The following is a 13,719-nucleotide window of genomic DNA, read 5'->3' as shown; positions in this document are numbered from 1 at the left end:
GCTGGAGCAGAGTAAATATCAACTCCAAAACACAGAGGAAGACTTAAGCTTTTCTAATTACAGACTAAAGCCTTAGCAGTAGCAATAAAAATATTTAAAACTCAAAACAAGATTATTGCCCATTAGCAAAAGTACTGCTACACTTTATTAAACATTCCAGTTCAAGCCTCACAAAAGGTAATCTTGAGTATTACTGAGACTCAGCCAGTTTTTAGTTTGGCTTTATTTTTATAATTCATGGCTTTCTTTAGGAGGTTTTAAATGTTTTACTGTACTTTATATTTTAACTTTGAAAATTCATTTCATGAGCAGGACGAAATTTTGGTCATCATCAACTTCTCAGTGCTCCAGGTATACATTTAGCTAGATGAGCTAGAACCTTCTACTGTGTTGCAGGATGTTCTTTTGGCAAGGAGAAGCAGAATAAATTACCTTTAGTGTTTCTAGCTGGCAGCACCACTGGCTGTATGAGAATGCAGGGTGGTTTTCTAAGACAGGGAAGTTGTTTTAAGTAAAACTCCTCTCTCTATGGTTTTACTCTCTTCAAGATATTTCACAAATAATCAAAACCTCACCAAGATTCTTAAGAGATTTTTAAGTGAAGACAAAAATCTCAATGTTATTTTAATGCAAGTCAGCAACCTGTTAGCACAATGGGTCATTGACTTTTCAAAACCCTTTCTCCCTGAAGTGAGGGAAAACATGAGACAACAGAAGGGTTTGCAGGGTCACACAGCTTCTAAAAAAATTCCAGACAATATTAGACAGGAAGAGATCTGACAGCTCTGCATTTTATAAATATCAAAAGGAAAGGTATCATTTAGAACTTTGTCCACCAGAAGGAGATGATTTGGACGGGGAATCATGACTTCTACCCTAGTCAAACATGTGGAGATAAAGAGATAAACTTTCCAGTAGAAAAGTTTCATTTTGGCAAAGAAATCCTTTCTTCTCTATCTCAGAACATACAGATTAAACCATTGTACAGCACAAGATTCTGAAATTTCTCCAAAAATTATTTGAAATATTTCATTAAAGTTGTGCAATAATGATTTTTCCAGTAGAGATTTATACTTCTCACATAATAGAATGGTTGTTATGTTGAAAAGCACAGTATCTTTTATAATGCAGTGGTACTATGATAAACCTTGTATTATTAAAACTTCTTGGTTTTCAAGTAGCTCAAAATAAACTTCTTTTTTCCACTAAAAAATTCTGTTTTCTGTTATGATAATTCTGAGTATTACCAGTATAATTCTGCTATGATGGGATTCCTGATTTCCCACATGCCCAAATCCCACATACCTTTAAGCCCATCAGCTACACCCTGTGTTGCTAATTAAATAACTCTCTTGCCTCTGAAGGCACAAAGCCAGCAAGAATCCTTTCTGTGCTTTGCAGCAGGGAGGCAGCAAAAGCCACTAAACCTGACCACAACTTGCCAATGACTTGCTTAGACCCAAGACCAGACTATGAAAAACACCTTTCTCTCTATGCTGACACAAATGCTCTATTTCTGTGTTTTGGTTATTTGGGCAGCAATCCATGACTGTGCTTGGACTCCCCTTTTCAGATTTATCCTATGCCCACTGCGGGCAGAAAGGTAAGGAAGGACAGCATTCACCACTCAATTTTTTTAAAAAGGAAGAGTCAGCCATCCTCAGCCAGCAGCAGGGAATGGAAGAGAGCTGCTTACACAGGGTGGTATTTTCCTGTTGCTTTGCAGGGGAACAGGCAGGAAGGGCACAGGTATTATCATCCTGACATTAAGGGAATGAATGAGGAATAGAGAGCTGAAGGAATTATTCTAAATGGGAACTTTCTTGCATCATTAGAAAGAGCCAGGACTCAATGTCCAGTTCAGGTTCTCAGGCTGTTTCCCTGCCAGGACAATGTATTCAGACTAAAAATAAAAGTACACTCTTATTTCCAACAACAAAAAAGATGTTGCAAACTGTTCACCCAAAATTAGTTAGCTGTGGTCATTCCTACATCAAAGAATATATTTAGCATCAGAATGGACATTTTCTCCATCAAACAGGATGTTACAATTCAAGCAGGAATTTTTTCTTAGAAAACCCTTCTGTCACACTGCTGAGGAGGTTCAGAGAGCCTTGAACTCTGAGCTGCAAAGTCTGAGATGGGGGAAGTACAGATGACAAGAAAACATTATCCTGCATTTGAAGCAAGTTAAAGCTTTGAGAAATAATCCACTTGCAAAAAAGAAGCCCTTCTATTTTATCATCATGTTGGTCAGTTTTTTTTTTAAACTGACCATACTATAAAAGATATTTTCTACTGACATTTGACAGAAGAAAAAGTTTTGCAACTGAAGAAAAAAGTCAGTAAATCACTTCCCTATTCTGCTGACAATACCTCTCTGTCAATCAGAAAGCCATTTCCCATCATTGCTACCACAGTAATGAAGAATCCTTTTTACTCTTTGGAAAGAATACCCATCATTTATAAATAACCTCTCAGTTGTTTCACTTTAGCTCTTCCTAAAACTGTTCCCTTCAAGTCTCCATTTTTCTAGGGGTTAGTGAAACTTTCATGTAATTCTTTCTTGTCCAGAAAGACATCTGTTAACTTTCTGCATCAAAATGTCAGAGACTGAGGAAAGTTCTTCCTGGAATGAGTTTCCTCAGTTCTTCAGCTCTGACCTTTGAAACTTTGAGGCTTTTTGCCCATGATGTCTTTCATGATCTCAATGACCTCAGTTAAAATGTTCACTTCCAAGGAAAAGGAATGTTGAGCTAGAAAACTATTTTCTTCCTAGTATGGGAACACCTTGGAAAGATCTTCTACTCAGACCCTTCTCTTAAAAACCTTTTGGCCATTTTTTAATTGCACTCTTTTTCTACCTTCTCCAAAAGCTACCTTTTTCCAAGTTTCCCCTCATTTTTGGGTTAAACCTCAAAGACTTTCCTCCTAACACCTTCTAGTACCAGAAACACGAGTCTTTTCCTGTACTGTGTCTTATCACAGGTTGAGAATTGGGTCTCTAAACTTATTTCCACTCTTGCTGCTGACATCATATGAAACATAAGTGATGATGAATGGCAATAATTTGAAATCACTCTAGCTAGATAGGGAAAGTTCTACATTCTCACTATTATCCTCTGCACAGAAATAAGGTAAAAGCCACAACTCTATGTCATTTGAAACTGAAAGCAGCCCTTCCCTAACCTGGTTTTATGTCATGAAAAGGTACACACACAGTTGTCATAGCAAAGCTCCAGGTTAATCAGCTGTGTTGAGAATTTGTCCTTCCTTTGTTGCTCTGATCTTCACAAAGAGCTTTTACATTTCAGCTTGTGAAAACACACAGTATTTAACCTTTCCCAGATACCCCATGCATGAAGAAGTTGAGTTTGGCTATTTTCTTTTTTATGCAAACGAAAGAGGCTCTTAACCTTCTAGCAGCTGCTTGTAACAAACTAGAGTGTTTGTTAAGTACTAAACCCCCAACACATGCTTGAAGAAGTAGCTTTATACCTAGTGGTGTATAATCTACACTCCCAGCAAACCTTGTTTGGGAAAACTTGGGAGCAGAATTCTCAGGGTTCAACTCCCCTTAGGTTGGCACCTAAGTACCACAGAGCTTCTCACTCAGTCTTCCATCAATGGCATGGGGAGAGAATCAGAAGAGTAAAAGTAGGAAAATACATGGGTTGAGATAAAGACACTTCAACCTGTAAAGAAAAAGCCATGTACATAAGCAAAGCAAAACAAGGAATTCATTTGCTGCTCCCCATCAGCAGATGTTCAGTTATCCCCAAGAGAGCAGGGCTCACTCACATGAACTGATCACTTGGGAAAACAAACACCACTCCCAAAATCCCAACACTAATCCAAAATACACCTCCATACCAATGGCTTAGAAGAAAACTCTGTCCCAGCCAAACCATCACAAGGAGTTTGCATTGCCATCCTCACCTTAGGAACTCTTGATGGATCTTACCTCCACAGCCTTCTGTATTTTTGGCCTTCAAAGCACATTCTACATAGCACACAATTATGTTGCTGACGCTGCCTTCAAAGTTATTTTTGTTCAGACCTTCTACATTATTTCATTTGGCCTTCAAGTTCTTTTCCTGACCGAAAACATCATTCACCATCTCTTTCCTGAATGACAATATTTCATTCCAAGCCCACCAGTGCACAATTCAATTAAGGGAATGTGTTCATGTTTATTACTTTGATTTTACTAAAATAGAATTATTCTGCCACGTTCGTGTTCTGAAATTTAGGATGGTGAAGTCCTCCTGCTCCTGTATGAAGTCTCAATTCTCTCTTTTCACCCACTCCTTTTCCCGATTGTTAGGAATATATTGTTTTGCCTGTTGCACAAACTGACTTTTTTTTCAAACCACCTCTCAAAATGTATCATTTGCACAATTAGTAACAGCTTAGTTACTACACAAACCTCTGGCTAAAATGAACCAGAATGTTGTTTGTTGTTTTTTTTTTTTAATTTAGGAAACTAGCTATACCACGGTATTCAGGTCATTCTCCTTCACAAATATATATATATTGACTTGTATAAAAATGAAGAATTGCAACTTCTCCCAAAAGGACACATTAAAATGAATAGATACATTTTAATAACAAGTAGCAGCTATTTTCCATGGGTTGGGGGATTTAAAACTTAATCAGTTAAATAATCAGTTAAATAATTTTGCATTTTCTTTCTTTTTGAAATCTTGGTCAATCATCCCCAATACAAGGACTTGCCACTCAACCTCGTTAGAAGTTTTTTGGTTTCCTTTTGGGAAGGGAGGGGTAATTCCTTTTTTTACCTCACTTTTCCAGTAAAAGAAGCCTGTTTTGAACACTTCCAGTAAGAACAGCCTGTTCTTTATCAAATCATAAAAACCTGTGTGGGTGTGAAAAAACAGCAAAAATAAGGAAGAGGGCAAAGTAAATTAAAAGCAGCTAAGTATGCATACCATAGAAAAGAAAAGCAATATAAGTTTAAATAACCTTCTTGCACTTTGATGGCAACATTTGACAAGCTTTATATAGAAATCCACTGCACTCTGGGTTTCTGATGGATTTTGTTGGGCCAACTCTGGCTCTGATACTTGACAAGAAGACAGCCATTTGCAATGTTCCAGAAAGGTTTGGCAGAAAGATAAATATATCTCTGTGTCCTTGTAGCACTCGTAACAAAGATAAGGAGTTTTGAACAGAATCAACCTCTAACCCCCACCAGGACAAGCATCCATCCCAGGCTGAAACAGGAAACTTGTGCACTGCTACTTTCACACAGAACTAACCCCATACCCTTAGATCCCTTGACGAATCTATATCCAAATATACCTTCTCACTAATTGCATTTAGTTTCTTTTTCTCTCATTTTGTATGCCTTATTTTTTCCACAGTGCTTGGCTAAACTTGTGAGATTATGACCAAATTATTTGAAAAGCAATGGAAGGGTTGATAGGGTGCTGTTAGCATCAGAAGCAGGCTCACCCATCGATGAGTCCTGGGATCCACTCAAAGAGAAATACAATATTATATGTAAGGTGGAGAAGGTGGCACCTCTCACTAACACAAAAACCTACTCCACCACAGTTCCCAAAACTTACAGGAAAAGCCATGCACAAAATAAGGAAGTTGTTCTCTAGGTGCAATTCTTACAGGTTCCCACCAGATGTAAAACATTTCCTAACTAAGCATGCAAATCTTTGAAGTTAACAAGGGTAAAGTTGTAGGATCTGAATTATGAGGGTAAAATTAAAATAATTTCTCATTTATAATTAACTGGATGACAATTGTGAATGGGACAAATCCTGAATTTGTTTGAGCCTGGTCACTGCTGTCTTCTTACCTGTGTTCCACACCACTCCTTTAAAAGAACTGGTTCTGTAATGCTCAGATAACCTGAATGCACACAGAAAATTAGGGCTTTGAGTGAGCCTTCCTCTTACAGGACCATAATTAGAGCGCCAGTAAGCTGTGGGGGGAAAGGATAGGGTGGAAAGAGAAGTGGTTTGGATTTTTCAGGATTAATGGAGGTGGGAGTTTAGTAAGGGTAGCTTATGGGGTTTCATGTGGGAAAAAAATAGCTGTTGGACTCCAGGACACACATATCTGGATCAAAATTGTTGAGACCACTGAACTGCAGATACCCATAAACATCATTGTATTTGTATTAGGGAGAATATGCTTAAATCTCCTTTCTCTTTAGACTAAAGGGATTATCTAACCCTGTGAGCATAGCTATGTGAAAGAGAAAGGCAAGGAAGCAAAAGGAAATCTTTGGCGTTTGCTGTGTTCAGACAGCGCTCAGCAGTTCACAGAACAGTGACTGAAGTGAGCAGTACAACTTTCTGGCTCTCTGATCACCGGAGGAAAAGATGAACACTTAAGAGAAACAAATTTTATAAGCAACAGGAGTGCAAGTAAAGTGATTTGGGAAAGGGCAGCTTTCTGTCTGCTCACTGCTGATGGAAGCTGGCAGCCAGGAGCTCCAGGCACTGCCTGGCAGATTTCAGAGGGCTGTGCCTTTGAAGGAGCTGCAAACATGGAGTGAGTGACAGCAGCAATCAGTCAGAAGTGAGCATGTATTACATTTTATCAAATCAGTGTGCTAACCATTCCAGAGAACACCTCTACAATAAAAATATCCAGAGGAACAGGATAAATACCTCAAAAAGCATTAGTGATAGACATTAAAATGACTTGTAGCACAGAGGTGTTTGCTATAGACACAGGCTGCCATGAGACATTAAGGGTGAAACTTAACATTCCAAAAAAATTATTGCTATGTCAAATATCAACATTACTTCTGGTCTTAGAGGTAGCAACAAAAGTGCTAATGGCAATGAGCATGCACTAGATTTCAAGGATCTCTGCTTTTCTTTGTCAGCACCCATGTGCATGCACACATCAGAGCTTCCATCTCAAGACAGCCCTGAGCTGAGAGCAGCTGAGCTCAGCACCTTCTCCTGTTTCAGAGTGCATTCAAGGCAGAGGCAGGGCCAGTCAAGCATTACAAACCAAGGGCTTGTGTTCCTAGCATCAAGTCCAAAAAGCTATTTCCAGAAATGGTTATCTAGCTCTTAAATAAACAGGACATATTCTTTGTAAATGCTCTGGAAAGCCAGTAAATCCATTTATGCTAGCAAGACCATACACCCATTGTTTCAATGACAGTTTCTTCTTCAGTTGACTTTAACCAAAATATAATCATTCAAGAGTTTGGGCTGGAAGGGACCTTTAAAGAACATCTAGTCCAATTCCCCTGCAACAAGCAGGAACATCTTGAATGAGAACAGGTACTCAGAGCCCCATCCAACCTGCCCTTGAATGTTTCCAGGAGCATCTACCACCTCTTCCAGCAACCTGTTCCAGTGCTTCACCACTTCCCATGTAAAAAAATCATTCCTTGTATCTAGCCTGAATCTACCCTGTTTTAGTTTAAAGCCATTACCCCTCACCTTATTGCAAAGCTCCAACTAAAAGACCTGTCCCCATCTTTCCTATAAGGACATTTAGGAATTGAAAGGCTGCAATAAGGTTCTTCCCAGAGGTTTCTCTTCTCCAGACACACAGCCTCAACTCTTATCTTTATGGGAAAGACATTCCATGCTATGACCACTTTCATGGTCCTCCTCTGGACCACTCCAACAGATCCCTATCTCTCCTATGCTGAGGATCCAGGAGCTGGATGCAGCTAACCAGGGTCTCACTGGAGCAGAGCAGCAGAATTGCTCCCTCACCCTGCTGTCTGTGGTCTCTTTTAATGCAGGCCAGGACAGAGTGAACTTTCTGGGCTGTGGGCGCTCATTGCCAGCTCATGTGCAGCCTCTCCCCCAGCAGCACCCCCAAGTCCTTCTGGGCAGGGCTGCTCTCCATCTGTCCACCCTGTGTTGATACCAGGGATTGCTCTGACACAGGTGTTGGACATTGGGCTTGTTGAACCTCCTGAGGTGCCCAGGGCCCACTGCTGGAGCTTGTCCAAATTTACTGCAGGGACATTCAGTCCCACCATGGCATTGGCAAAGGCATGAAAGGTCCCAGTCACACTGCAGACCCTGAGGGACACCTCTCCTCACTGAATGACAGTGATGTGACTTCCCCAAGCTCAGAGAACACAGAGGGAACAGATCTGAGCATCTCATCAGAGAAGGTGATTCTAATAAATTAATAAACACTAGTCAGGGTTTCCTCAATCACTCTACAACACACCTGTATTCTTCCCCAGTCCTCTTTGCTTGGAGTTAGTGAGTTTTGGGCCTTTCTCTAAATAATTCATAGAGGTCAATTATATTTCTAAGGTTTTCTAGCCTTGTGTACTGTACATGCTATGGCAGTATCTCAGAAAAAAAAAAAAAAAAAAAAGCCAAATTTTGGAATGCAGCACAGGGGAAGAGGAAAGAGTGAATGCAGTTTGCAGGAAGGGTGAATGTAGGACACCCCATGAATAATGGATGCCAAAAGGCATAAACTGGAGAACTGAGAACTCTCCTGGAAGGTTCAGCATTTTCTTTTCTTCCTTTTCACGGCAATTGCAATAAATGCCTCCTGTTCAAATATTCATTACAATAATTTATTTTACTTATCTTGAAACCATCTCTTCAAACTTTGCAAAACCACAATCTTCCTCCTTCCTTCCAAAATTTTCCTCCAGACTGAGAGCCAAGAATCCATGGTGATATTCATTGGAATGTTTCCCCTTCAGTAAGCATGCAACAGGAGCATAATGCATATCCCCATCATTGTTTCTCATTGTCTTGGACCTTTATCTCAGCAGATTTATTTTGTGTAACTGTAATTGCCAGGAATGGTCTTTCAATGTGCTACTACACAAAGGTGTTTGAAGGTAAAAGAGCAAGGATGGTAGGTCTGTTTAGCCAAAAGCACATTAATTTTCATTAATTTTCAAGTTATCTCTCTCTCCCACACTGAGGAGTGACTTAAGGTGATCCTGTGCAGACCCCAAAAATTCTGTGCATTTACCAACCAATTTAAGCACCTTTTAATCCTAATGGAAAACTGTGTCTCTTCTGACCCTAAGAGCAAGCCAACTCTCCTATCTCAAGGTAAGGCACATTATGCCCTGTGGTTCAGTGGGAAATATTACTTTGTTTGCAATTTCCATTGCTTAAATTCAGACACGGGGAAGGAGAAAAACACCAAGGACCAGAGGAAAATCCACTGAAATCAGCAGCTAAGCCAAGCAACTCCCTGCCATCCTCTCAGCTGCTGCACTCAGCCCCAGCCCAAAGCAGCTCTGCCTTGGTTCACGCCAGTGTTTGTGACTCACGGTGCTGTACAGGGAGCAAGCCCAGCAGGTGGGTGAACACCTCCCCTGTTCCAAGCCCTTCTCTAACCTTTGAGGAGGCATTTATTTAAAGATCTTGCTCATGGGCACAAACTCAGCAGTCCTCACCCTCCCACCAGCATCAGCACCCCAGGGCAGGAGCTCTGGGATCAGGTCTGCACAGATGGAGAGTTAAACCTTCCTCTAACCTCGAGTTTCTTGGTGCAAATTCCAACTCTTTTTGGTAAATAAGGTTAACCGCAGCTGACAGTATGGTCCTGTTCATCTTGAGTTCCTGGAGTGAATTAAGACATAGGAGAAAGATTTTCAGACAAGCTTTTGGTGCTGTTTTGTCATTAACACTCATGTGAACAGCTGTGTGTGTGATAGCCAGGATTCCCACAGCTTCTATTTGGTCTGATACTGCAAAAGCCGTGTATTTCTCAAAGTTTTAAGATCAGGAGATTCAGGATTATAAAAGCCAATTTTATGGGAGAAGGGAACATGAGCATTTAGAAGTGTTTAGGAAGAGCTTTTCAACATGTCAGAACAACAAGAAAAGTGAAATTAGTGACAATTTGTTTGCGCACTTTGCATTTTATGATGTGAGAGCTTTCAGAGCTGTACTGTTTACATTCCTATTTACCATGACAATGCTCTGAAAATTTCTTCAAATCCAAGTACAGACAGAGTGACCTCCTTGTGTCAGAGTACCCTAGAAATCTCTGCAGCTTCTTGATTCTTCTCACATGGGCATGAACTCTGCTTCCCAGATAGTGGCTGCTTCCTGTGTGCCTGATGAACACCCAGACACAGCTCTTCCCCAACTCTACATGAGAAATAGCTGAACCACACAGGTCTAACACAAAGTTACACCTTGAGATTCAATTCCTTATGTGTCCCTGTCACACTTCAACCAACCATTAAAAAAAAAAAGTGGACATAGTTCAGCTTCTACAGAGCTTCTATTGACTTTCTGAGCTCTGGGCCAGTCTTGATTTTATTGTCAATTTGTAGCCATTTTCCACATTCTCCCCCTCTTGCATCCAAACCCAGTTGTAGGGAGTGACTTTTCTCTTTGCTTAATCTAAACATCCAACCCCACCTTAGCCCAACACCTATTCTGTTTCTTCAGCAGGAAAATACTGCCCTCACCCAGCCTCTTCAAAGATTCCTGCAGTTTTAGTGAGTAACACTGGTGCAGAACAAAGGCAGCTTTCCCCTTTGAACCAGACTTTCTGACCATGCTCCTCATTACCACTCAACACAAAGGTGTGATTAAAGTTAATTGCAAGCAGTACCAGAAAAAGCAGCCCTTTTCTCAGTACTGAGAACACCTCATTTCCTCCTGCAGAAATGAACTCTGTGCTCTCTGCACCTCAACACTTAACTACTTTTAGCACCTACAGATCAATTAGTCAGATACCTCCACAGATTCAATTTCCACCCAAACACATGTTCAGTTACTCATCAGTGAACACATTCAAAGAGAACACAGCATAGGTTGTGTTGTGTAAAAACATGCCAGTTAACTCAATTTAACAAATATTAGATTCAAATTGCTTTCCAATTGTTAGCTCTTATAGAGACACTGAATTTCAGCTGAACAGGTTTGTGTGGGCTTCATCTTTGCTAAGCCTCAGACTCCTTGAATTAGCTCCAAAGCTTCAAAGAATCAGTAGTAGTTTAAAATAAAGCCCTTGTATGACAACAACCTTGGTGTTTAAAAGCAGGTGTGTTTGTTTGGGTTTTTTTCATTGTGTATCTTTTCTTTTAGTTTGGGCAATAAAAAGCAGCTTGTGCAAGCTTCACTTTTTACCCTGTTTGATGCCTTTGCCTTCACCAGCACAGATATAATGGCTACAAACAGTGTAATAACTTTTAATCATATTTAAAAGCACATTTGTGTGAGTATTAGGCAGTTTAAATGCTAGAAGTAGAGGTGGTTTAAAAGAAATGTTTTCCCTTTTCCCCAGAAAATCTTTCCAAATTGCAACAAGCATAAAAGAAATGGGCCCTCCAGAAGTGTAACAGATTGTAAATGAACAGTTACAAGCACCTTCTGAATTTTTAGACACTATAATCTTGTTTGTATAACTTTTCCTTAAACTACCAAGTAGCATTGAGGGAATAACTACATTCCAGAAATTTTCAGTGCTGGAACCAGACTGCTAAATTTTACATGACAGCATGAATCTTGTTACAAATTAGTAGGTTTTCAACTCCTACTGAGCTTTTCTATGAGAACAAACAAGCTTAAAAGTAATTGGTTTTTCAGTTTTCCTAAGGAGACCAAAAACATGTTTATCATGAATGAATAAAATATTGGACATACAGAGTTTGGTGCTTTTCTTTTCCTCATACATTCATACAAGCATTCCCACAAGAATTAATCTGAAAAGGTAAACGCTCCAGCACTTCACAGATGAAAAATGCTGCTCATCCACAATTGCTCTGACCAGTGAAGAAAGCTCAGCTTCCAGCCCTCATCCCATGAGAGGCACCACAGGGTTCAGCCAAACTTTCAGCAGGGACAGAACCACTGGGCTCCCTAGAGAACACCTAATTTCTCAGACAGGCACTTCCAGCTGGGAAGGTATTTGCTGACACAACCCAATCTAAATATTTGACTTGATCTGCTATGAAATCTACAGAGAAGTGGTGTATTAAGCTTTCAGTTTGGCTTTGGGGAGGAGATCAATGCCATTCAACCCCAAAATTATTTCTTGAGTAACTTCAGAACCACTGCTGAAGTGTTCTGCCAGTCAGAAGCAGAAAGCTGAACCAACAGAGTCAAGCAGATGCCTCCTCTGTTCTCTATGGGGTATTTCATTACCTTCGTTAAGGAAACACTTCCCACTAGTGAATTGTATGATGCAATTACATCTGTTTCATATGAAGCAGGGGCATGTTCTTCCATCTTCCTCTTGGATCACTCTCTCCCCAAAACAAATCCCAAACTTAATTTTGCACTGGTAGAAACTGAAGACCAAAGGTAGAAACACGTTCTCCAGTGCTTTCAAAGGTATCCCTGTTTGGGGACACTTTAGTTTAACAAGAATGTTTCACACATTATGCTGGATATACAGTGACACTAAAAACCTCTCAGCCAGGAAGGAAACATCAGTGCAAGGAACAGCATGAGAAAAGCCTCACTTAAAGGAGCAGGAACTCCAACAGTCTTTAGATAAGCAAATTTCAGAGGAACAAAGAGGAGCACTTGACATCAAATTTGAATCCCATTATCTCTAATGTTCAGTTCCCATTTTAATCTATACCCAGCTGCCTAACGTGTTGAGAAGACACCAAAAAGTCTTAGACAATTTAAATTCAATCTACTGTCCCTTAAGGACGTTATTTAGCTGGATTTCAGGTGCTTCACTTGCAGTGGAAAGGTCAAACTCTCTAGTGATAGAATTACTTCTGGTATGTGGAGATTCGCACACTTCACTGGAAAAATTTCAGTGAGGTAAAGTAGATAAAAGAGTAGTGCCTAGTGAGCCCAGGCTTCTGAAACCATGTGTCTGTGATCCAGCCACTGGCAGTAGCAGGAAATACAAATGCTGACTACTCAGTAGCAATTAAAACTATCGTTTTTCAATAACTGTTTGAAAGAAAGTACTTTAGATGAATAACCAAGTTTTTGGTACAACATCTCCCATAATATATGAAGAATTTACAGTTCAAGTACCAGCAACTCTTTGTTTCAGCAATCACTAAGGCTCCATCATATCTTTAGACTGTCCCAAGACACGAAGCTCCCACCACGTACGGTTTTTGCAGTACCTGGGAGAGAAGCCTGGGAACACCAAGTGCCAGCACCATTTCAGTTGGCTCCTCCCTGCATCAGTTTCCACAGGTGCAGGTAACGTTGTGGTGTGCAGCAAGTGTTAGATGGCTCAAAGCTTCAGCTGGGAGCTGCCCCCTGTGCCCTGGTTTGGCTCTTCCTAATGGAACTCCTCCAGCTGCTGAGAGCAGCAGAGCTGGGCTGACACTGAGATGCTCCTTCCCCCAAAGGCTGCTAAAAGAGGTCAAATGCAGCAGCTTTCAGAATGATGCCTGCAAAGAACAGGTTTCTAATCACCCAAACCCTCTCATTTGATGTCCTTCATTTCTGCGAGCCCTGCCTTGCTGCCCTATACCTTTTGATCAATTTATTCAGGTACCTGAAATGCTGCTGCCCTGAGACACATGCAAAATTAACCTGAGACACATGTGCAAGATCAGCTGTGGCAGCAGGAAAGGAGTAGATGAGCAGCAGTTTAGAGAGTCCCTGAACCAGCAAATTGCTGTCTGTTGAGCACTTTGTCCATGATGGATACCACAGCTTCATTAAGGAGCCACATGTTCCAGGCTTGTTTCACAGCACAAACGTCTTCTGCTTGAGCTCTAATTAACTCACATCGGTCTGCAGCTCAAGCAGCTGTGGTGAACAGGGTTGTGCT

This window comes from Zonotrichia leucophrys, chromosome 6, assembly GCF_028769735.1.
Source record: "Zonotrichia leucophrys gambelii isolate GWCS_2022_RI chromosome 6, RI_Zleu_2.0, whole genome shotgun sequence".
In the NCBI taxonomy this organism is placed as follows: Eukaryota; Metazoa; Chordata; class Aves; order Passeriformes; family Passerellidae; genus Zonotrichia; species Zonotrichia leucophrys.
The sequence above is the reverse complement of the archived record's forward strand: the minus strand, read 5'-3'. Positions refer to the sequence as shown.